Source organism: Mauremys mutica, chromosome 10, assembly GCF_020497125.1.
Source record: "Mauremys mutica isolate MM-2020 ecotype Southern chromosome 10, ASM2049712v1, whole genome shotgun sequence".
Classification (NCBI taxonomy): Eukaryota; Metazoa; Chordata; order Testudines; family Geoemydidae; genus Mauremys; species Mauremys mutica.
In genome coordinates, this window is record NC_059081.1 from 24,336,762 (window position 1) to 24,362,657 (window position 25,896).

General features: G+C 40.5%; 1 long non-coding RNA gene across 1 annotated transcript in view; it reads right to left on the minus strand.

Annotated features, from left to right (window-relative positions):
* The window catches only part of LOC123378216, a 43,655-nt gene extending 18,923 nt beyond the window's left edge, over positions 1-24,732 (minus strand). Inside the window, exons 1-2 of the long non-coding RNA XR_006582514.1 lie at positions 24,615-24,732; positions 13,826-13,957 (exon numbers count right to left, since the gene is read on the minus strand). This is a non-coding gene — a long non-coding RNA (uncharacterized LOC123378216). The remainder of the gene's footprint in view (positions 1-13,825; positions 13,958-24,614) is intronic.
* Positions 24,733-25,896: the final 1,164 nt, after the last annotated feature.

Here is a 25,896-nt window from a genome sequence, read left to right on the forward strand (position 1 = left end):
GCCTGGCTCAAGAAGCCTTGTGTTTTGAAGGCACTGAGCCTGGTGCTGATGCCAGTGCTACTTTAGGTTGTTTACCTTATGGATTCTCAGTACATGCTGTGGTCTTCTTAGCCAGTGACATGGTTTTGGGACAGAAGGTCTCCTAAGACCCAGGCCAATGGAATAACTTTCCCTCTTTTATTCCTTTCTGGAGAATGGAGTCTTCTCTTCTTTGAGGGTCTAGATGTTTCTGAAGGGCCCCCAGGGTCTTTGCTTTCCATCACAGCAGAGACAGTGACAGAGGCTCTCTGAGCAACAGGATTCAAATTACAAATTGACTCGGACTCCGCAGGTTTCAAAGAGTACTCCATCAGGATTGGTTTTAGTCTGTCCTCCCTCCGTTTCTTGGATCTGCTTTTCAATCCTGAGCAGATCTTACACATGGATGGAAAATGAGTCTCTCCCAGGTAACAGAGACAGCTTGTATGTCCATCGCTGCAGGAAGAAGGTCCTATGGAAGGTCTGGCAGGGTTTGAAGCCCAGGGTCTTGGGTATAATCTGTACTTCAGGCCACAGATCAAGGCCCAAGATAAAAACAAAGACCAAGATCAGGCAAATGAAGAATGGAAGAGAGAAAAAAAAACCCAAAGCACAAACTGTGCTAAATAACAAAAAGAAAAGAAAAATGAAAAATTAAGTGAGAAAAGCAGCAAGCTACATAGCTAGCTAATGGGCACCATGATACTCTGTTGCAAACTGTAGATGGTTAAGAAGGAACTGTAGTGGTGGCAGATCCGAGTACCAGAGGTCATACCAGAATACAAAGGTGTCTGGGGTGCAGGCGCGGATCCACTTTCATTGACAAAAATATCTAGTCAAGATTGCATGGCAGTGAGCATATCCTAAAGTGGAGGACCCTTAGGGATACTATTCAAAGAACCACCATGGAATATCAGAATTCTATACAATTCAAATCAGAGTGGAAAATGGGTACATCCTCCATCAGTTTGTTAGATGTACCCATCAGTTTGTTAGATGTACATCTTTACATCTCCTTCCCCCTCCACTGAATGGTCCTGAGAAAAGAAAAAAAATAGGTGGAGGAACACATTTTACAGGTAAGACCAAAATTACATTTAAATTTGTAATTACTAAGCTGTTACTCCATAGATAGCTAATTTTATGTAAGTTTCCCAAACAACATGATTGCAATATTTTAAGGTATAATTTTGTACTTTTCCAGCAAACCTAATATATTCCACTAATCATTTAGATGCATTTGGTTCAAACATAATTGAAAGACTTTGATCAAATATAAACTGTTGCATATGTCTATGTATAGTACTTTCTGTCATTCCTAAATTCATTAAAATCTGCCAGTGTTCATTTCTTGCATATCTACTAATTATTTGTTCTGTAGAAAAGTTCTGGTCCACATATACTATGTATTGCATTGAACATCAGTAAATAAAAGTTTATTTGTCGGTTCCAAATGTTATAGGCTTCTTCCAAAAACAGGTCTACTTCAGAAGATGCTGTCTTTCATTGCAAACCTGATCTTCACATGATTTTAAACTTTCCTAATAATTTTCCATTGAAGATTAATACACATCTCTTGAAACTTATATCTAATTTATGAGACTTTAAGGGTCATGCTTTAATAACAATGATGAAACACGATTATTACTTCCTAATGCTGAAATTACAGTTTTTACATTGTAAATTTTTCCTGCTATGCGCCCTGTGGCACTAACATCTTTATCACTGCATGTGTTTCTAGTTTTAAAACCTTTACCCCTGCTGTTTGAAAAATATTTCTCATTTTCGTCCCCTATGGAGTACAGAAATCCCTAAAGGCAAACCATTAGTGATCTTTCTGCCTTTTTCCAAACACTTATTATGATCACCAGTGTTGCTTCCACTGCCTCATTGGCTTTTGGTAAAGTATGCAAATGAGATGTTCAAAATACACACTTTTTGCAACTGTGCAAGTTCATACTGATTTATAAAATGGGCAGGCTATTAAAGTGACTGAAAATGTCAGCAAGATTTATGCATGGGTGACAAATTGTATTGGAAATGTTCATTTTTAACATGCTGCTCTAGGTTTTTCTTTTCTTTTTCTGAAACATTCTTTGCGATACATTTGTTTTAAGGCCATTTCCCCTCTCCTCCCTCCTTCTTTTAAACATACTTCTGACAGTGACTTTTTTTGACTGAGAAAATAAACAAAGCTATTTTCCAATCATATCAATTGTATTTTATCAGAGAAAAAAGTTGTTTTTCTCATAGTTGGTGTTTTTCATGGAGTATAAAGTTATTCCAGTAAAGTTAGTTTAGTCTTGCCTATAAATAAAATTATTTTCACCTTTACAAGTGTTTCATCACAAAGTAGAGTGACCAAAAAACTACCTAGAGGCATGAAATGTTCATATTAATAAAAAATATACAACTTTTTGGATATTAACATGGCCATATTCTGCCTTCAGAATTCCTCCCTCCTCCCACCAAGACATTCCCTTTGAAGTCACTGAGCATCGCGTGTTTCCATCTCAGGACAAAATCTGGCTGAATGGTTTTATAGATCAGACTATATATGTAGTATTCATCTTCAAGGAGTAATTCCATATGTGTGTGTCATATGACAGTCACCATTAAAAAGTCAACACATGACATTGAGACAGTACAGTAGTTTCTTTTCCTAATCATAGGATAATGCTGATACTATTTTAGATACCATTATGTGATACTATTGGCAAACACTGACTTAATTAATTCATTAATTTAAAGGGAATAGGTTCAGGACCCAAAAAATCACACAATCATATCGCATCAACATATCCTCAAAACATCCTAAAGAAAAAAACCTAACATACCACTCAATCTTAAAATAGAAATAACCTAAGTGTAAGAGACAGATATTGCATTGATAGAAAATTTATATTTATGAATGTTTCAACATATATCTCACCACAAGATTAGTGTCTATCATGCAATCAAAGAACTCTTCTCTACTGCTGTGAAATATGGACACTCTATAGCAGGCATTTGGGGCAACTAGAGCATGTTCACATGTGCTGTCTGTGTCTCATCTGTAACATCAAGTGGACAGAAAGGATATTCAGAGTCTTGACACCGGTGCTCCATAACTAACATTGAATCCCTAATCATACAGGTGCAACTTTGATGGGCTGGTCACCTTCTACATACGGATGTTATGTAACTCACCCAAACCATATTTTATGGACACTTGAAAACAGGCACATACACACTGGGAGACCAATGAAAATGATAAGGACACTAAAATCTCACCGAAAAACTGGCTAAGTTAACCCGAACACATGGGAAGCATCTGCTGCCAATACATCAGGATGGTAGCAGACCCCTTGGTCTGTGGTGAAAGCCATTTCAAATAGCACACAGAAAAAATCAAAGAAGCGTGAGAGAAGAAAGTAGGCTGTGGCAAAAGCTTACAGCCACGTCTGCCTGACATGCAGATGCATCTGCAGAACTCTCATCAGTTTATATTAACACCAGAAGACACTCTGAAACAAACTGACTGTCATATGTCAGCCAAAATGGGAGATTCCAACAAACACATCCCTCATACAGTTAAAGATATAAATAACATAGTGTACAAGTTCAGGTTATTATTGGAATGTGTAAGGAGTTTTCAGATGTCATACCCTAATTGTCCAACTAGATGAAATATAAGAGTAATGGAATATTAATTTTAAAATACCTGATTAGCACATTTTTAAAAATTGTAATGGTCTTGCTATAAGTTTTGTAAAATGATTATATTTTACTGTAGCAATATTCACTAAGATATACAAGTTTGTATGTGATTATTTTAGATTATTCTTGGGTATTCATTCTGATTTTGGGCCCAATCCTGCAGAGATTTCAGTGTGTGCTTATTTTTATGCACTGCTAACAAACCCAGTGTGTGTGATGTTAAGCATATGTGTAAAGCTTTGCAGGATCAGGGACTTAGTCTTTAAGCCCCACGAACAATTTAGCAAATGAAATAGTGAATCCTTTTAGATATATACAGATATCACAGATCATTCTAAGATTCTACCCCTAACCCCTTCCCTCTTGGCGTGGCACTCTGTCCTCATCTAGTGGTGGCTAGGCCAGCTAGAGATTGAGGAGTCTGCTACAGCCTTGGCTAAGGGACAGGTGTCTTCTAGCTCAGGCAGTAGAGGCTCATGCATTAAGCTCCAGACATCCCAGATTTGATCCCCACTGCCGACGCCCCCCTGTGGGTGGGCATTACACCTGAAATGAGGAATGTTGTAAAATCATTATATAATATATCTCCTGGATTGAAAAGTTCAATACTAGAAGCCTAATTCTACTTTTTATATTCAGATCAGTCAGTACCAGTTCTATTATTGCTCTGATTTTCCTAATTAGTTCATTAAGTTGCATAATAATTGGTTTACTGCCACACCGTTTTTATGATGCTAGAACTGTGAAAATAAAATTGATTTAGGGCCTTATTCTGATCTATTATGCTTACTCACTCATATCCTGGTGTTTGCTGCAGTGTTTTTTTTTTTTTTTCATTGCTCAAGATCTGATGAAATATTTTGCCCTGTTTTCACTTAAAATGAAGCCCACATTCTGGTTAATGTAGGTGGTTTTAAGATGTGCATCAAAGGCTCTTAAGCAAAGTAAGCAGTCATGAGATCACAGGGAAGATCTGCTCATGGATCAGTAACTGGTTAAAAGATAGGAAATGAAGGGCAGGAATAAATGCTCAATTTTCACAATGGAGAGAGGTCTATAGAGAAGTTCATGAAGGATAAGTACGGGGGCAAGAGCTGCTCAGCATATTTAGATGTGATCTGGAAATGAGAGTAAACAGCAAAGTGGCAAAGTTTACAGATAATACTAAATTATTCAAGATAGTTACATCCAAAACTGATGGTGAAGAGTTACAAAGGGATCTCACAAAACTGGATGACTGGTCAACAAAATGGCAGATTAAATTCAGTGTTGAGAAATGCACATTGGAAAACATAATCCCCACTATACATACAAAATGATGGGTCTAAATTAACTGTTACCACTTAAGAAAGATCTTTGAGTCATTGTGGTTAGTTCTCTGAAAATATCTGCACAATGTATAGTGGCAGTCAAAAAAGGTAACAGAATATTAGGAAAGAGATAGATAGTAAGACAGAACATATATCATATATAAGCCCATGATATGACCACATCTCAAATACTACATTTAGTTCTTGTCACCCCACCTCAGAAAAGATGTATTTGAATTGGAAAAGGTACAAAGAAGGACAACAAAAATTATAAGGGGTATGGAACAGCTTCCATATAATGAAAGATTTAAAAGACTGGGGCTCTTCAGCTTGTAAACAAGACAACTTAGGGGGGATATGATAGAGATCTGTAAAAATCACAAATGATGTAGGGATAAAGTGTTCTTTACCTCATCACATAACACAAGAACCAGCGGTCACCCAGTGAACTTAATTGGCAACAGGTTTAAAACAAACAAGGAAATACTTCACACAATGTGCAGTCAATCTGTGGAGCTCATTGCCAGGGGATGGTTCTGAAGGCCAAAAGTATAACTGGGTTCAAAAAAAGGAATTATGTCAGTTCATAGAGGATTTGTTCATCAATGGCTACTAGCCAAGATGCTCCTGGTATTCATAAAGCTCTCGCTGCCAAAAGCTGCAACTGGATGGCAGGGAATGGATCACTCGATAAATGCTCTGTTCTGTTCATTCTCTCTGATGCATGTGGCACTGGCCACTTTTGGAAGACAGCTACTGGTCTAGATGGACCATTGGTCTGCCCTGGTATGTCCATTCTTATGTTTGTATGTTAACACAATAACAATCCTGCAATACAAGTCTAAGAGAAGTAGAAACTGTATTAGATGCCTCACCTAAGTGCTAATATATCACAGATCAGGTATGGAAGTTTTCCTCTATTTCCATGTGCCATTGTATATCCAAGCCAGTCTGTTATATCAAAGGCACTTTTGAAGCATATTGCTAGAAAGGGACGCTCCCTACAAAGAGGTGACCATCTACCCACCACATAACCTTTCACTGGCAGTACAGCACTGTCCTCTATTATATCTGAATCTGGCCTCATTAGATGTACATTTGTTTCTTGCTGATGTAAATATTTTCAAACACTAATAAAAAGTTCATTAGAAATATGATTGAGATCTTTTTGGTAGTTTTACTAAAAGAGATGATCTGTACATTTTTTCAGATATACACTCTAAGAGAGCTGATGTGAAGTGAGTGCTATAATAAAAATGTAAATAAAATTCATTATACTACATATATTTCCCCATACCACCTTTATTGACACAGTATTACTAAAACACATAAAAATAAATATAAAAATAATTTGAAAATATATCAGTACACCTTATTTATCATCATAAATAAATAATGAAAAATTCCTTGGGGAAAGATCTGACATTAACAATACATATACTTATCCTATGTTTTCCACAATTATAATGTTACATAAAGTTAAAGTATATAATTAATGTTCTGCCGTTTATGAATCTATATGAGCAGTATTGAATTATTATTACTGCATACAATGTCTCAATGCCAATATATAATAAAAGCCCATTGGAACCAATTTCCCTGCAGTCTAGAAATTTTGTTTTTATGGCTTCTTGTAACCATCTAACCCTGTTATCTGAATGATGTTTGTCAATGTATCTTTAAGCTTAATTACAGGATGTTGCACATGCCTCATGAGCAGTTTTCAGGGTCAAGTAACATTTATATTTCACTGAAGCAGATATAAGTGTTAGCCTGATACTACAGTATACAGTGGAATGCATGTTCTAGTTGACAGATTCTGGGACTGAAAGATGCTTTTTAGTTCCTATTATGTATTGTGCTTTTGGATCATGCTATGATCATCGAGCCTACTCTTAATTTAAATTTACAGAATTGAAGTTGTCATCATTTTCTCAGGTTTGAGAGGGAAGAGTATAAAGCTCACCCTGATTTTCAGAGATATTAAGATCCCACAGCTCACTCTGACTTGAAAGGGAGTTGGAGGACTCATCTTAAAAAAATTAGGCCAGAATTAATTTAATCACTTGTGCAAGTTAAACTCATTTATTCTCTCTTCTGACTCACAAAATGAACATGGCCCAAAGTGCAGAGTTCTTTGAGGATGGGAAAATATCAGTTTTAGGGAATTTCAAAGGGGGAGTCAAGTGGATGATTAGATGTCTCTGAAGAATTAGCACTAAAATATAAAGCCTTTACTCTCTAGGTCACACATTTAGAAGTGGTCTTTATCATCTGATAATCAGTCGGTGGTTTATGACATGTAAGAGAACCATAGTCTAGTGCAGGGGTCGGCAACCTTTCAGAAGTGGTGTGCTGAGTCTTCATTTATTTACTCGAATTTAAGGTTTCGCGTGCCAGTAATACATTTTAACATTTTTAGAAGGTCTCTTTCAAGAAGTCTACAATATATAACTAAACTATTGTTGTGTGTAAAGTAAATAAGGTTTTTAAAATGTTTAAGCAGCTTCATTTAAAATTAAATTAAAATGCAGAGCCCCCCGGGACCGGTGGTCAGGACCTGAGCAGTGAGTGTGCCGTTGAATATCAGCTCGCGTGCCACCTTTGGTGCATATGCCGTAGGTTGCCTACCCCGGTCTAGTGAACTAAGCATTGGCCCAGGGACCTTGTTGTCCAATTCCAGCTCTAACACAGATTTCCCGTGTGTGCGCTTGGGAGGGAAGCTTAACCTCTCTTACTCAGTTTCCCCATTCATAAAGGAACTGTTTCCCTACATCTTAGTGTTTTGTGATTGAGAGTTATGTATTATTATTCCTCTCTGGCCTTTTTATTTTTAAATGATCCAAATATATAAAGTGGGTACCTTTACTTAGCTAAGAACTCCTGATGTGTCTATAGTATAATATTTAGCACAGCACTGTATTCCATAGCAGAATTGAAGAAATGTGACAGGCAGTCCAGGGGAAAATGTTCAGCTTTGCACAATGGATAAACAGGCAAATTTCAATGGGCATTCCATACTGGGCTTTAAAATCTTTGCCAGTTTGGTTACACAATTCTTAACTAAATATTTGCCAGCAGCATCTGTAATACTAAGTAGTATCAGTATCTGAAAACTGAAAGGAATTTAGTAAAAGGAAAAAAAAATTATAGCACTTTTATTTTTATCATTTCTTTTTATTAAAAAAGCATTAAATGACATGCTGGAATTAAGAACTTAAAAATAAATATATACCTAACTGTAATGTTATATTTATTGCACTTAATTTAACAAATTATTGTAGGAACTACATAGGCAGCATTTTCCCTGTAAAATTATTATACTTAAATGAACTTTTGACAATGTATTAATTACAAGGACATGACCACATTTATGCTGCTGATCCAGTAATTACATGCATTAAAGAAATATTTATCCACAAACCATGTAGTGTACTTCATAAAAGGCTTTCATTGCCAAGTCCCATTTCCTGTATACAAGTGCCTTTTTGCCAGTTATGAGCCCTTTTTGAACTTTTCACAGAGGGAGGGAGAAGTGAAAAGAGAAACTTAGAAAATTTCAAGCTGACAATTTGGTCTCTAAATTAAACAGAAATCAAAGCCCCTGGGTCAGATCTTTAGCTAATGAAGAGCACTGTATGTCCACTGATGTTGATGGAGCCATATTGTTTATGCCAACTGAGGATTGGGCCTGTAGTTGGGCAGTTACTCCGCTCCTGTGAAAGGCCAGGCTGTTTGGGGAAGCAGCCACAGCTGGGGCCATGCCCCTGTCAGGCCACAGCTGGCCCTATAAAAGGGTTGTGAACCAGGGGCTCAGTGAGTCTCTCTCTAGCTGTAGAGAGAGAAGGACCCGGCTGCCTGGGAGAGAAGGGGACCTGAGTAGAGTAGTACTGGGATAAGGCAAGAGGTGATGGGGAGCTCCAGCCTGGTAACTCAGAGGTACTGCGGCTGCAGAGGTGTTGGGGGTTCCCTGGGGAGGGCAGACCCAGAGTGTGGGGTACTGTCAGGGTAGAACCCCACGGTAAGGGGCACTGGGGCCTGGGAGGGGGCCCTATGGCAGGTGAGACACCAGCCTGCAGAAAGCGCTCTGGGCTGGACAAGAGCTAATTCCCAGGACGACCAGCAGGAGGTGCCGCACCGGTGAGTCTCACCTCACTACAGGGCCCAATATATTTTTTACATTGCTAGTTTATAAAGCTTTTAAATTAAAAGATCCCTGAGGACTCCATCTTAAGAGATTCAACAGCTTACATTCTGACCTATGCTAGTTTCCTATCTTCTTCCATAGGCATGAAACCTAAATTATATTCAGTATAACAATTTTTTATATTAAAAAGTTGTGTCTTAAGTGCTCATTTAAATGACGGATGGTCCAGTAGACTAGAATCCTCTATTTCTTTACAGTACAGGTTCAAATCACAAAGAGACAATGCAAGATTTCCTATGCTACCCTGCCAACAGCCTCCACAGTGATTTTGAGGGCCTACCTATATGGGTGAGAGGTAGAAGAGTTTCCATGCCCATTCAATCCTTGGCCTTCCTATATACAGACAACTACTGGCAATTGTGGTAGCAGGTCTACTAGGAATTGGATTAAGACCACCAAATTTATTTCTCTTAATCTAACAAGCAGTCATTTGATGGTAACAACTTTTGGTCAGTACTAAAGTGAGCTGGATCTGAGCCAGTGGTTTAGATATGAAAGCCAGAAGAATCTATTACAAAGCATAAAAAGTTGTTACAAGCAGAAGTAGTAGTTGTAACCTCAAAGGCTAAAGCCTAATTTTTGTTTAATAAATGTGCACAAACACTTTTACCTAGATGCTTCCTGCCCTATAAATGAACCATCCAAGTGCTTTCATATTCAGTGGCCTTAAATTTGAAAATTCTGACATTCAGTCACATTATAATCAATATATTAGACATTTTACTACAGGAGGAAAGCATTCTACTAAATATTTCACCAATGCCAAAGTACACATATTTGATGTTTCCCCTAAAGAGAGACTGAGATGTGTTGTGATGCCAGAGTGAGATCAGACAGTATACTTATAGGACCTTCAATTGGCAGGTTGTTCTTGACTGATAGAAATGACTGGTGGCTGAAGTCAGCTGGGAGACCTTGTGCAGTGAGTAGTGTTTTGGATTTTGCTGTTTGTCACTATTAATGCATAACAATTTTATTGCTTTCCTGGTGCTGCTACTGCCTTTTTTCTTTTAAAAAAAATCCTTTAAATTATAAACATGACCCAAGTGAGGAAGGAGTGAAATCTGGATCAAATTTGGGATTCTCAGTCAGCAGCCATTTCTGTCAGAACTACTACAGCCAAAAGAAATGCAGGGCTTATGTTCGTCTCATGAAAGAAGGAATGTCACCTAGTATTTAATGTCTACTACTGAGTAACTCCATTGAGGGGCCATCCAAAAGAAACAGACTCAAAGGTCTGAGTAGATTTATGCTCATTAATTTTTTAACTTTATAAATTAACACACAGGAAGAGAACAGCCCTTTCTGTAACAATCTGCACTCTGACATCATAATATGCTTCTAGGGTAATTAGAAATGTTCCACTGAATTTCTGTATTAACTATGTCAATTTATAACTGTTTCTTTGACTGATTGATTGAGAAATCCTTTAAATTAAAGTGTAATGGATCAAACATATAGATGAAGTTACTGTAGTAAAGGCAAATGAAGTAGACATAAATAATCTCATGTCTTTTGACATCCTACATTTTGATAAACTGTATCACCAAAGAATGGCTACTTCAGAACCGCAATAAACTAGCTTAGAGGTGAAAAACAACTGCTTACATTTTAAAATGTGGGGTTTATGTAATAATTTACTCACCTGATACATAAACATTTGGGTATATTGTCCCCCCCACAACAAAATCTCTGAAACATTTGGCTTATTTATTAAGGCTGAGATCCAATGAGCTCTCCAGTGTCAAATACATCTAACTGACTTTAAACACTATAAGCTCTTGTTCACACCAAAACGTATTTTTGTGGTTTTGATGATTATGGCAACTGGACTTCCATACCTAGCTAAGCTCCATGGGAGCTGAATTCTTGCTGTTGTGTTTTAATTATTAATTTCTGTAGTTTTGCTGGAGAAATATTTAAGACAGTTGAATGGATTAAAATATCTACTCACACTTCTTTCTCCCTTACCAAATCAAACCAGCTTCTGCACCATATACAGCCAAGGAAGTTCTAAGCATTGCTAGTACAGAAACTGTATATATTTCCCTCCTTTCATTTCTTATTCTAATCATTAGGTTGAAATCCTGGCCTGACTGAAATCAAAGGAAGCGTTGCCATTGATTACGACCCCTTAGGGAAACCACCCGGAAATGTGAGAGAGACATTTCTCAAAGCACTTCTTCACAAATTTAATCCTTTGGTGTGACTTCTCAGTGTAGACTTCCTAGTGAATTCAATTCTGAGATTTCAAAAAAAGTGGGTATTGCCTATTTGAACTTCTTGTTTTCTTAAATACATCTAACCTCTGATGTGCATGCTGCAGTTATGTTATCCGTACAGACCCTTCTCATGGCTGTTTATGTTAGATCTCTACATTTGTCTTCTGAGGAAGAATAATGATGATGCTTCCCCTGTGCGCACACACACTTTTGCCATTTTGAAGATTCCTGGTCCACGTCACCATGAACCACCTGAATCATCCAGTAATCTTTGACTACCTGGGATAGAAAGAGGAAGCAGAAGGATATGAGGGAAGAGATATAATTGGAATCAAGGTTATGGAGGTAAGTCCTTGAAGATGAGGAGTTTGAATCTAAATGCAAAAATGGGAATCCACTGAAGGAATTCAAGGGAGGGGAGGGGTGACAGTTGGAGACAGGAGAGGAAAATGATTTTATAAGCTGCAGTTTGGAAAGACTGAAGCAGAGTGGATGAAAAGCTGAAGCAGAAAAGATTACAGTAAACAAGGCAACAGATGACCGAGATCTGAGCAATGAGGAAAAGGGAGATACTGGTGATATTAAGGAGATGACAGGACTTAGCTAGAGAATAGACATGTAAAAAAAAAAAGGGGGGGGGGGTGGGATTAAAAAAAAGGATATGGAAGTTATGAGCCTAGTAGCTGGGAACCGTAGTGGAGCTGTCTGTGGTGAGAGGTGGAGTATGGGCCGGAGGAGAGGGGGGCCTTCAGAGAAGTTCTGAATTATGCATATTTGAGTTTAACCCTAATGAAACTCTAAAATTTTATCTTTTATATTTGAAATATCCTACTACTTTCTTCACACATAGGAAAACACATCCCCCTTGAGAATTCAGATCTTTCTATTTACTCTCCAACAAAGCAATTAGTAATCAATGTCTGCTTCTAAAGAGGTAATGCTGCTCATTTGCCTGAATGGTAAATCTTAGGGTCCTATTGCTCTATCTGAAGGATAGGTTCATTTCGGCTTTCCTGCAGAATTTTATATCTTGGTGAGTACTGAGCTGATTTAAGTTCCTTTAGACAAGGGTCAGGACCAGCTCTACAGTTTTCGCCGCCCCAAGCAGCGCACCGAATTGCCGCCGCGGCGGAGGGCAGTCCGTGTGCCCTTAGGGCGGCAGGCGCATTTCCGCGGTGGTGGCAATTCGGCGGCAGCTTCTATGTTTAGCTGAAGCCGCCGCGGACAGCTAAATATAGAAGCTGCTGCCAAATTGCCGCCACCACGGAAACGCACGTGCCGCCCTAAGGGCACACGGAATGCCCCTGCCGTCCGCGACGGCAATTCGGCGCACTGCTTGGGGGCAAAACAATAGGGACTGCCACCCCTTGAAGACTGCCGCCCCAAGCACCAGCTTGGAATGCTGGTGCCTGGAGCCGGCCCTGACCAGGGATAGGCAACTATGGCACGTGAGCTGATTTTCAGTGGCACTCACACTAGCCGGTTCCTGTCCACCAGTCCGGGGGGGCTCTGCATTTTAATTTAATTTTAAATGAAGCTTTTTAAACATTTAAAATACCTTATTTACTTTACTTACAACTTTTTATAGAAAGAGACCTTCTAAAAACGTTAATGTATTACTGGCACGCGAAACCTTAAATTAGAGTGAATAAATTAAGATTTGGCACACCACTTCTGAAAGGTTGCTGATCCCTGCTTTAGTGTCTCTCTCTCTCTCTCTCTCTCTCTGTGTATATACACACACACACACACACACACACATTCAAACACACCTTATTATTTTCCATGCTACTCATGTCCAACCATTTTGGTTTTCTACTCTTTTCTGAATGTGGTATAAACTATAAAACCTTTAAAAAGAGATTATTGTAGGTTTTCTCTCTTATTTATTCTTGGCCAGTTATTGTGCTGTATCTAAAATAGAGTTGTGAAAGAAATAGGACCATTAAAGTAACAACAGTATAAAAATACTTTTCATGAACTTAGTACTTTTCATCCAAGGTTCTTTACAAACATTAAATCAGACTGAGAGATAGTAGATTTTATTAATTATGCCTGTTATTCAAGTAGAAAAAGTAACAAAGGGGCCCATTTCTGATCTCATGCTAGTTTTGTGCCAATGTTTCTCCATTTAACATTTATATAAATTAAATTAGAAACTGACCCAGAGAGGTTAAGGGACAACCTCTTCTCTTATTGAAAAGGAGAGCTCTGAAATTGACTTCAATGGAGCCAGGATTTGGTCCTAAGTGATTTGACTAAAGTCACACTGTGAGAAAGGCACAAAAATGTAACCAAGGTGTTTTGACTCTCAATTGTCCGATCAAACAATTAGAGAATACTGTGTCCGTAAATAAAATTGGACTGACCTTTTCCCTACAGATTGTCTCTTCACTTCAGTGCTGATCAATGGCGTTAGTGATGTCATCAGCTCAGGGCATGCAGGCATACATCAGGAGAGCTGGAAATCAATACTCTGGAGTAGTAGCAATTTTTTGCACCTGTTAGAGTAAAAACAGAAAACGTAAGTACAATTTATAACTTCGGTGAAATCTCCGTTGATTACATTTATTTGGCAATTCTGTTTCATTTCCTGTTGGGCCTTTCCAGTATGACTTTAATAATACATTTAATGAATATTTTGGCTCAAAAAATCCCACACTGGTGGGTTCAAAAATCTCAGTTGAATATTTTATCCCTGATCTACCATTCACTTGCTGTGTGACCCTGGGAAAGTCATTTCTTTTCTAAAATATATGCTTTCTTGTTCAACCACAAGTTATTAGTCTTGATGGAGGAATTACTGGATGAAATTCTATGGTCTGTTATGCAGGTGGCCAGATTATAGGATCACAATTGTCCCTTCTGGACTAAGTATAAATCTCTTTTTTTTTTTTTTAAATATTAGTGGCAGACTGTCAGAAAAGCAGGTACAGTATCCATGGCAGGGGCTAATTTTTGCTTGTAATCATTGTGCATGAATACTGAGCATGTTTGTTGGGGTGAATGGACTTTTATTTACCTCTACAATAAGCCATCTACATCAAAGACACTTGTGTATTACATTCAAGAAAAACAGACCAGTTGATGGGGAAACAATATCGCTCTGTGCAGCTAGACCTTTATTTTTTTAATTATTACAACAAATGTCGAGTTTGAAAATAAAATAACCAACGCAAGGTGGATCTAAAGTGAATGTTGTTGAAGGTTATGCAAATGTAGGAAATTATAATTCTATCTGGATGTCATTACGAGTGTCTACTTAGATGCACATTTTCTGCTATGTTTAAGTTAAACAAAACACTAAATGACTGTGTAGTATGACATCTCATTAATATGTTTCCATTCACATCTGTGCCTTTAGTATAAAAAAGATTGGCTGCTCCAGTGATAAGAGATTAGGTCCTTTAATTAGAAACAAATGACAAATCACTTTTAACCCCATGTGATGCTTTCTAAAACTTCCATCAAATATTCCTCTTAAAACATTATTAAACACAAGTTCACCAGATCTACTTCCTAGAAAGTGCCATTTAACAAAACCCAGGCAGGATGTTAATACTGGGGCCGAATTACAGGTTGCCAATGCATTTCCTACAAGGGGATTGACAGGGGATCATTTTGTTATGGGGCCACCTCCAGCGTGTTGTGACAACCAGTCATTACACCTCTGAGAGCAGCACTCAGCTGTAGGTTTCTACAGGATGCAAATAGCTCCAAATGGGTTCAATTTAGAGAAAGCAGATAATGTATCATTCACTTCTTTAAGGTAGAAGCTTTTAATTTTCAAGAAAAGAGGGAAAGGAGTACATTTCAGTTTCTGGAAATAAAAATCTACTAAAAACACTAGAAATATTTATTAGTGAAACAAAAAGCTTAACTTGTCTTTTCTCCCTTAGCTCACGGAGACGCACTGAATGGGCCAGTGAGCAAGCATCTCCACTCATTTAGAATGCAATACAATTATCCATTTAAAATCTAAGCATTATAAATAAGTAACAAACCAAGAGGTGATGATAATATTTTATATTCATATAGCCACCTTTCATCTTGCATGATCACACCTTTGCAAAACTATATACATTGGCACAGCTGCTATGGAGAACAGTGATCAAGTGGACAACGAGAACATACCACACCATACAACAATTGGTGCAGGAGACATTTTATCCAAGAACACAAAGGCAAACTTCTACCTGCACAAATATTTGCCATAGGATCTTAATGTTCATGAACAGCAGACAAGACCTTAATATGGCAAAAAATAATGTTCTCTCTCTCTCTCATGTTCTCCCACCCGCTAGTACACTGGTTCACAACCAGGGGTCTGGGGCTCCCTGAGGGGCTGTGAGCAAGTTTCAGAGTGGCTGCCAAGCAGGGCCAGCATTAGACTCACTGGGCCCCAAGGGGGGAGGGATAGCTCAATGGTTTGAGCATTGGCCTGCTAAACCCAGGATTGTGAGTTCAATCCTTGAGGAGGCCACTTAGGGATCTGGGGCAAAAAATGGTTCTGCTAGTGAAGGCAGGGGGCTGGACTCAATGACCTTTCAAGGTCCCTTCCAGTTCTAGGAGATTGGTATATTTTTTTTAGAAAGCTGAAGCCCCACTGCATGGGGCTAAAGCCCAGGGCCCCGAGCCCTGCTACCCAGAGCAGAAGCCGAAGCCTGAGCAATGTAACTTCACGGGGGCCCCTATGGCATTGCCCGGCTTGCTACCCCCCTAATGTCAGCCCTGGCTTTTATACGCAGAAAACCAGTTATTGTGGCACAGGCGGGTCGTGGAGTTTTTAATAGCATATTGGGGGGACCTCAAAAAGAAAAAGGTTGAGAACCCCTTCTCTAGTATATGTAAGAAGGAATTATGTGTTTGAATTATTAACAAAAATGGGATTTGAAAATAAAAAAATAGCTGACAAACATTCAGTGAACAAGCACAAAGATATGTACATACCGAGATCCCTGGCAACTGGGCTGTAACTTTTATACCCGTCTGTGGTTTTACTCCTACCAATATACGCTCCATATACATATTTTTTTACTACTGAACATAATAATTCCTTAATGTTAGCTGCTTCAGGAAGAAGTACTCACTGTCAAAAAGAAAAATCAAGAAGCCTAAACAAGACCACTGTGAAGGACAGAGTCTGAGGAAACTATACAAGAGAAGTGCATGCTCATAACATGATATGATTTTAAGCTATAGCACAGTGCTTTTGGCTATAAATCTTTATATAACTTACAGTCAACTGTTTCAAAATTCTTATGGGTATGAAAAATGGAGTCTATCTGTGTAGAGCACTTTATTGGTAATTAGTTGTGCCCTGGAATCCATTATGAGTACTTGCCAGTATACCTGTACTGACCATGAAATTTGCAAGCTTTCTTTCTACAGCAACATGAGAGTGTTACATGTACCACTCCTGTAATTCTGCGAGGCACCAAGGATTCCTGTGGTCACTGAGAGTATGTCTACATTACAAAATTAGGTCAGTTTTAAGTCCACATTGAGCCTCTGATTTAAGCAAGTTGATTTTGCACGTCCCCACTATGCTCATTGTGTCAGCGGAGTGCATCCTCACTAGCAGGGCTTGCATCAACTCACGGAGCACTGCACTGTGGGTGGAGGCAAATAGAATGTTGGGTCAGGCTTGCAGTGCATCATGGAACCAAAACATTTGTGTGCGTGGTTATGGGAACATGGCATTAGCCTCCCATGATGCACCTCCCTTCCTCCCTGAAATCAACAGCAAACAAACCAAGCCTTTTTTGCACCTTTTTTCCTAAGCCTGGGTTACTCGTACAAACACCATAGCACGGCAAGCATGGACTCCGCTCAGCTGTACACTGTTGTTGTGAGCAGTACAAACACCTCGCGCCTTATCCTGCAGTATTTGCTTAGCTGCCGCAGAGAACAATGTGATGTCACTCAAGCAGCACTGCTGGAAGCCATGGAGCGGAGCAATTCACAGATTTCGTGCATCACCTTGACACGGTGGAGCGCTGCTTCTGGGTCCGTGAAACAAGCACTGACTAGTAGGACTGCATAGTTATGCAGCTATGGAATGATGAGCAGTGGCTACAGAATTTTCAATTGCGCAAGGCCACTTTCACGGAAGTATGTGAAGAGCTTTCCCCAGCCCTGAAGCGCAGCAATACTAAAATGAGAGCTGCTGTGACCGTTGAGAAGCAAGTGGCAATAGCTCTGTGGAAGCTTGCAATGCCAGACTGCTACCAGTCATAGGGGAATCAATTCGGAGTGGGTAAATCTACCATGGGATCTGCTGTGAGCCAAGTTTCCAGGGCAATCAATAGACTTCTGCTCAGAAGGGTAGCGACTCTGGGCAACGTGCAGGACATGGATGGTTTTGCCGTGATGGGGTTCCCTATCCATATCTGTGAAACAAAGGGAGAAAAGTTTCTGGCAGGGTCGTGGGTTGAGGCAGATCACCTGGCAGTCAATTTTGAACAGCCAGACACCTGGGCAACAAGAAGAACACATTGAGGCGCACTGTGTCTCTGTGAGGCTTTGAAAACTAGTTTAATCAATGACTCACAGTAATGGGACACTTATGTATGTTGTTCCTTACCCAGCTGTCCCCTTGATTGCATGTACTCCCCTGTCAACTACACCCTCGCTAACAACAGTGTGTTGAATGAATAAAGAGCCTTTTCTCCTCAATCCATTTATTTTTCTTATGCTCACAAACAGAGAGACAGCAAAGAAAAGTAAGATAACCTGGGGCTAAGGGGCTTATAACACTGGGGGTGAGGGAGAGAAACAAGGACAGCTTGCTTACAACTGCACTGCAATAAAAATTAAAGGTGTGGGAATGGGCACCTTTTGGTCCTTGTACCCTCCCCCTGGAGTTGAATGCAAGAGATACTGGACTTCCTCCTCACCCCTCACCCCATCCTACAATGCTTGAGAGAGGAGGATGTGGAACTTGGTGACAATGGCAGCAGTGGGACTCTAGCATCCAGCTGCCTTTCTTGAACCTCAGCCAGATGCCTCAACATGTCTGCTCCCTCATGAGCCACACCATCTTGTCCTGCATGTCATGCTCATGTTCCCTGCATGCTCTCTTGTCCTGGCTGTCATTGTTCAAGCTATCGGACAGTGCAATCCTCCATGTGCTGAGCTCCGTCTTGTCACTCTCGGAGGCATGCATTAGATCATTGAACATGTCCTCCCGAGTCTGCTTTTTCTGCCTTCTAATCTGGGAAAGTCTCTGTCCCAGTGTGGAGAATGTGCCAAAGGACAAGGTTTCAGCTGCAAAGAATACAAAGCACAAGGATAGCATTAACAGTGCACACATTGTTTCTGTTGCAAACTTAATTCTTTTTGTAAAAGAAACACCCCTCAATTCACTTCTCTGCAAGCCCCAAGGTAATCAGAACTGCAGACTACTGCAAGAGTTGGTTTGCTGTTCCAGCCACGGTAAGACCACAAGGCAGGGGCAAGAGATATTATGCTGCAGCTTTTGTTAAGACATCCTTGGGATCAAAGGTTCCAACCTCAGCATAGACCCCTTTCCCATAACCACCTGGATGGTGCTTGAGGACAGGCACCAGCGTAAAGGCCTGCAACTAATTTGATTGTTACAAGAGCAGCACCAGGTTGGGGTGGAAGGGAGACAAACAGGAAGCGTCTCCCCTCCCTTCTTTAAATGCTGGCTGAAATCCCTTCCAACCACAACCAGGACACGCTTGGCCAAGCGTGATTATGAGACCCAGAATTCACCAAACAGGTGCAGATTACTTATCGAATTGCTTGCGGTTTAAGGGCCAGCATTTAAAAGGTAATAAAGATAATAATTGGAGATATACCAATCTCCTAGAACTGGAAGGGACCTTGAAAGGTCATCGAGTCCAGCCCCCTGCCTTCACTAGCAGGACCAATTTTTGCCCCAGATCCCTAAGTGGCCCCCTCAAGGATTGAACTCACAACGCTCAAACCACTGAGCTATCCCTCCCCCCTAAAACTTCTCTCGTTTTCCCTAGGTGACCATATGCTATATCACTCTCCTGAGGGTAACAGAGGCAGAAAGGGAGCAGATGCTGCAAGCATCTGGGTACAGACCTGGTCCTTATGCTGCAATGCTGTGTGCCACAATGATGCCAGAAGAGTTAATACTGGAGTTGTGCAGGAAAGTGTCCTACCATGGTGGATGAAATAAGGCAACCCTTCCCAGAAACCTTCCACCAAGGATTGCAGAGTACCTCCATGAAAGCTTCCTAGAGATCTCCATGGAGGATTCCCGGGCACATAAACAAACAGTCTTTTTTTGGAGTGCACCCTCTACATAGCTGGAGTGGCTACCGATAACCACTATCTCAAACTTTTTAATTCAGATTCAACATTAAAAATAATAGTATGTAACCCCTACAGTTTGATTGAAAAATATTTACTCACCAGAGGTGCCTTTTCTGGCATCATGGTCCACTGCCAACTGGTCCTATGAGGGGATGGACTCCAGAGTTAAAAGAAGATCTTGGCTGTCGGAGAGAATGGATCGTGTGATTGCCTGCCACACATTCTCCTCCTCCTTTTCCTCATCAACAGTGTCCTCCTCATTGTTGCCCAAGGTCGCCTGGGGCTGCTGGGAGGTATCTACAGAGTGTTTTGGGGTAGTGGTGGGGTCACTGCCTAGAATCGCATGCAGCTCCTTATAGAAGCAGCATGTCTGGGGCTCAGAATCAGAGTGACTGTCCACCTCCCTTGTCTTCTAGTATGTTTGCCAAAGCTCCTTTATTTTCATGTGGCACTGCTGTGTCTTCCTGGCGTAGCCCTTCTCCCGCATGCCCTGCGTGATTTGGCATAGATGTTAGCATTTCTTCTGCTGGTTCAGAGCTCTGCATAGACTCTTCTACCCACACAATAAGATCCACCACTTCCTATGTTCTCCATGCTGGAACGCATTTGTGGCCTTGAGCATCCATGGTCAGCTGTGCTGACGAGCTCTGCACGCTGATGAAACAGGAAATGAACATTCAAAAGGCTTTAGCGGGTGGGCAGTTGTTTCCTGTGTACTTGGCTAAAGTGCAGCAGAGTTGAAAGTGCTCTCCAGAGCGGTCACAGCCAAGCACTGTGGGACACCTCCTGGAGGCCAATTCATTCAAATTACATAGCACAGTGTCTACACTATCCCCATGTCGACGTGTGGATGTCAACTGAAGCGCTATGCCTCTTGCAGAGGTGGCGTTCGGAAGTCGACTCTACAAACCCCTTTGGTTGGCAGAAGGGATTCGGTAGCGTAGACACATACATTATTAACTCGACCTAACGAGGCATATGTCGACCTAACTTTGTAGCGTATACCAGGCCTGCTATCTAACTACACACTTACCCATAAACATTCTCCCTAGGCAGGATTTCCAGTTCTTCATGGGGCACCATAAGGAGTTTGGTTTCTACAACTAGCAATTAATCATACTTTTCAATGAGCATTAAATTCACTTTGGAGGATACTTTTCAAATTATTTTCTCACTACCCACTATGTTGTGATTTTTAACATACATTTATTCCTGTATCAGCTATCCATTATTGAGTGTGGCATCTGATAAAAATCAGAAAAAGAACATTGTCTTTCAAGTAATCAGTTTGTGTGCTGAAAAAATTTGGTTGCATATGTGAATGTGGGTATGCTTGTGCAATTTTTGAAATATTTCTTTAAATACAACCCTAAAGGGGGTACTTAGCTTTTACAGGGATATAATGAGGAAACTGTACTACGGCACTTGGTACGAGTATATCCCCTTTCTCTTTAAAGTAAAAGAACAAACATGCAAATTAAATGCCAAAGCAAATTAAAGGTACTTTGTAACTGACATTTTAATTATCTTGTTTGGATATTATTCATTTTATTTATCCTTCTGAATGCAAACAATTCTGGACCTCTGTATAAATATTATCTTCATTGGAAGTCTACAATACCTCTAATAAAAACGTACAATTCCTTGGCTACTAATTCCAGTGAAACTTATTCTAAACATACTGTATTCATTATAACAACATATTTCTGCATAACACACAAAAGACTTTGGAAAGAGGGGACAGTTTAAAGCAGGCCAGTGGAAAGATGTAATTAGAGCTGTGTGGGCTTGGCAAAACCCTCCTGACAAACAAGCTTGAGATTATTTTTGCCAAAGCTCTCCAGGCTTACTGAGGTTTCATTACAATGAGGACAGCTTAATTCTGGTAAGTATCAGATACAACAGGATGTAATCAAATGAATAAAATAGCCAAATGGGAAAGAAGAAACTGAACCCTACTCACTATGAGAGTTAGAATATGACAGAAGTGTTTGGCAGTATTAGAACCAATTACAGTTTGCAGAGATTTGTTTGGAAATAGTAAAAACCTAGAGATTAGCTGGTTGAATAATTAATTATGAACAATTTATGTACCACATAAATTGGCAGAGCCCTTTTCTCTCTTTGCATGTCGCCTATGAGTAGATCAGGATTTTCCAATTTTTGCTCATTGTTCGGAATTGTTTCACAACCACTCTGCACGAACAATGGAAACCTATAGATTGTTCTACATGCAACATTCCTTCACCTGTTGAAGTTACAATTTGCCGTTTAGGCAGTATGATAGCTCATCTAAGTCACACGATGTTTCAGTTCTCTGATTGGATGATCTAACCTTTATAAACAAAAGAAGTCCATAAATAACTCATTCAGCCTTTGATTATCTCAGGAGAGGGAGGTAGCAGAAGATAAGCAAGATTAAGGATCTCTAATACATTTTTAGCCACTGACACTTTCATAGAAAAAATAATATATTTTGCTATGTATATGGGCCCTGAAAAGGACAAGCAGATGGATGTAGCAGTACCCAACCCTCCAGAGTATGAGCAGCTTCTACGGGAATAGGCCCTGTCGCCAAAGTATCTGACAAAGACCAGAAATGAGCAGGACACTGAAGAATGATGACAGGTTTCAGAGTGGTAGCCGTATTAGTCTGTATCAGCAAAACAACGAGGAGTACTTGTGGCACCTTAGAGACTATAAGTCTTATTAGTCTATAAAGTGCCACAAGTACTCCTCGTTGTTGGGGTTTTTTTTTGTTTTGTTTTGTTTTTTTGTTGGGTCTTTTTGGAAGAATAATGGTTGAGATGTAATGTTTACTGTGAGGTTTACTGACTTATTGCTGTTTCAATAGCAATTGTGTGCCACTGATCCTCCTTCAGAAGCACCTGGTCACTTTCAATTTGCTGCTATTGTGCCTGTTCTGTGAGTCTTGCTCCCTCAGCAAGAGTCACTCACCTCCTCCAATGACTAGACATTTGTTTCGACATTATCCCCCGCCGCCGCCAAAAAAATCTTTTTCCAGTTTGACTGACACAATCTGCTGAAATCAACATGAATTTGTAAAATATTTCACCTGACTCGATTCTGTATTGTTCAGAGAAATGAAATTTCATTTGAAACAGTTCACCCAGCTCTACTCCTAAATCCGCATTCAGGCACTGAAGTAAAAGTTACATGTTTTTCAAAGGTGCTAAGTAACTGTACTCCTATGGGTTCCAATGGAACTGTGAGTACATAGCACTTCTGAAAAGTTATCAGCCCATTTCCATTCAGGTGCCTAAACATAACTTTAAGAGCCTAAATTTTGCTCCAGAGACTTGAAAATGTTGGCTGGGTTTCTTTTTCTTAGAATTTTGCTAAAATAGTTAGTACACACCCTCCCCGCCAATTCAGATGAGCTTTTAAAAGAGACTAGTATGATGCTTCAAAACCATATGCTCTTTTTCACCATTATTGTTCAATCAATAACTGCAGGAAACAATGGAGTGAATAGATTTCCTTGACTCACTCCACATTTCCTCATTATGGGAGCAGGACAACATTTAAACAGTCTCCAGATGACAATGTGAATGTATAGATTCCTGTAGAGCAGTGGTACTGTACTCAACCTTTAAGAACCTAAGAGCCATTTTGTCATTAAAGGAACGACAGAAAGGTACTGAATAGTCTCAATAATCATTGCAGAAAGCCACAATAATAGTTATAATAATACTTAGCATTTTCTATTTTCAAAGCACTGCACAAAAAACTCCAAACAAATCCCCACAACACCCATCTAACAGAGGCAGTAATAACTTCTCCCTGACATCCTTGGATGTCAGAGTAGTTTCTAGCCATTAACCATTTCAGCCTCACTACATTGCTGTGTGGCAGGGAAATATTATCCCCATTTTACAGATAAGGAAACTGAAATACAGATGGGGGGGTGTTCTCCCTATCCCAGGATCCGTGAGCAGATATATGAGGAAGGGGGTCACTGAGCTCTTTGATGCCAGCTTTCCTCCCATTCCTCAGAACCACAGCACTCAGTCTACCGGTCCAGGATCCACAGGTGTGGAAGAGGCAGAGCAGAGGAGGCCTGAGGGCAGAAGACACATATCAGTCCCTTTCTATAAGTCCAGCTGGGACTAGAACAGCATTTCCAGGGAGAGCTGGTCAAAAATTTTCCAACTGAACACTTTTCAGTCAGAAAATGCTAATCCAATAGAATCTAAACGTTATGCAGGAACATGTTGTTGTTTTTTTTAAGATGAAATCTACAACAACAAAAAAACTCTTTCAATGGAAACCAGGCAGGCAGGCTGTGACTGTGTGCACTCACCTCTCATGAACGCCTCCTGTTGGCTGGATGCGAACCTGTACTCTCTCTCTCTCTCTGCTCGGTGTGCTCTCAGGTGTCACCCTCCAGCTAAGTCAGAGTCCCAACACATGAAGGTACCCTTTCTGGGGTAAGAAGTCCAACAGGGCCTGTCCCTGTGCCCTTGTTAATGTATTTAGCCCCATCTCTGGGCTCAGGCCTCTCAGTGCCTTGTGTGCTAGTTTTAAGTCTCTGCCTGCTCTGGTATAAAGCACTGCCCCCAGGGCTCTCTCCCTGGAGACTCTGTCCTCAGTGGTTCTATAGTGGCCTGTTTAAATTCTAGCCCCCTTTTAGGGCCTTTAATACAGAGTCTTATCCCCTTCTTGGGGCTTCAGCCACTTCCCCAGCAGCCAACAGTGGCACCCAGGCCCACCCACTATTCTCAGCCCAGGGACCCTACAAATAGCAGCCAAGTGCTGCTTTCTTTAATAGCTGCTGCATTTCCTGGGCTGTTTTTCATGTAGCCCCTTCCTCTTCATCCTTACCTCAGGACTGAAGTTCTCAGTTTCTCTTCTCCCTCACCAAATACTAGCGTCACCAGAATCCATCTTCTGGTTCTCCCTTGAGCTCTAGCAAAGGAGCACCCTTCCTCATTCCTCTGATCACAGCCAGGAACTGACTAGCTCAGCCCTACAACTCCTTTTAACTGAGCATGATGTGCTCTGATTGGCTGCTTCTCTCCAGCCTTTCTAGGCAGGCCTGGAGGACCCACCTTCACTGTTCCTTTCCTGGGGAGGGGTGGGGAAAGACTGCAAGGCCTTCAGCAGGGGGCCTCAAAGGGCCCAGAAAACCCCATCACACAGGTCCTCCAGGCTACCAGCCTGGTGGGTTGCCATTTGTCCAGGCTGCCAGTTTCCATGTGTCCCTGGCTGGTTCAGCTTTGCTGTGGAGCTGGCAAGCCCAGGTAGCCAGGCAGTAGAAACATCTTTGTGTTTCTGAACTAAAATATTTTGTGATTTCAGACCCATGAAAAATGTTGATATTTTTAACTCCTTATCATGATTTGGGATGAAAACTAATCTTCAAAAACTCAAAATTCTTTGCAGGATGGAAATTCCACTACCAGGGAGCTAGAGAAGAGGGCAACAGAGTCAGGACCTGGTGATAATGCACACGACTTTGGTGCCTCTGATCCTGTCTCTCTGGAGGTTAGCAGGATTTAAGGTTATAATCCCTTTCTTTCATGGTGGAAGTGGGGGTAAACCCTGTGCTTCAGTGAAGGGATACAGAGCAAGTTGCACAAGTGAATTTACAGACTTTTCCTCTCTATGGGGTCCCTCCAATGGGAGGTTTTCAATTTGGCTCAGGGTGATAAAGGGATTCAACGCACAGTTATTAAGGAAGTCTGTGGCACTACTGGGAATAGATACTCTGGGATTTCAGGTTTCAGTGCAAGTGTTTTGCACAGCTCTAATTTTCATTTAAATTATTTATAAATTGGTTTTTATGGCCTAGTTTTTATTGCCTGCCTGTCAGAGCCTATCAATCTGCCTGTGAGGTTTTAGGCTGAGATTTTGTTTCAGGGGGAACTCACTTCAGCATCACTATTCAAGCCTGCCAATAAAACTGCAAAGATGGGTCTGAAGCACTGTGTTCTACAAGATGACTATTGTGGAGTGTGCTCCACTGTATGGCACTGTCCAAGTTACATCCTACACATAGATTGTTTGTTTCATTCTCATACGTTAATGTGTTGGGTTTGAATTTCAAACCACCTGAACCAGCCTCATTCATGTCAGGGTCAGTTGAACCAAATCTAGTCTTGGG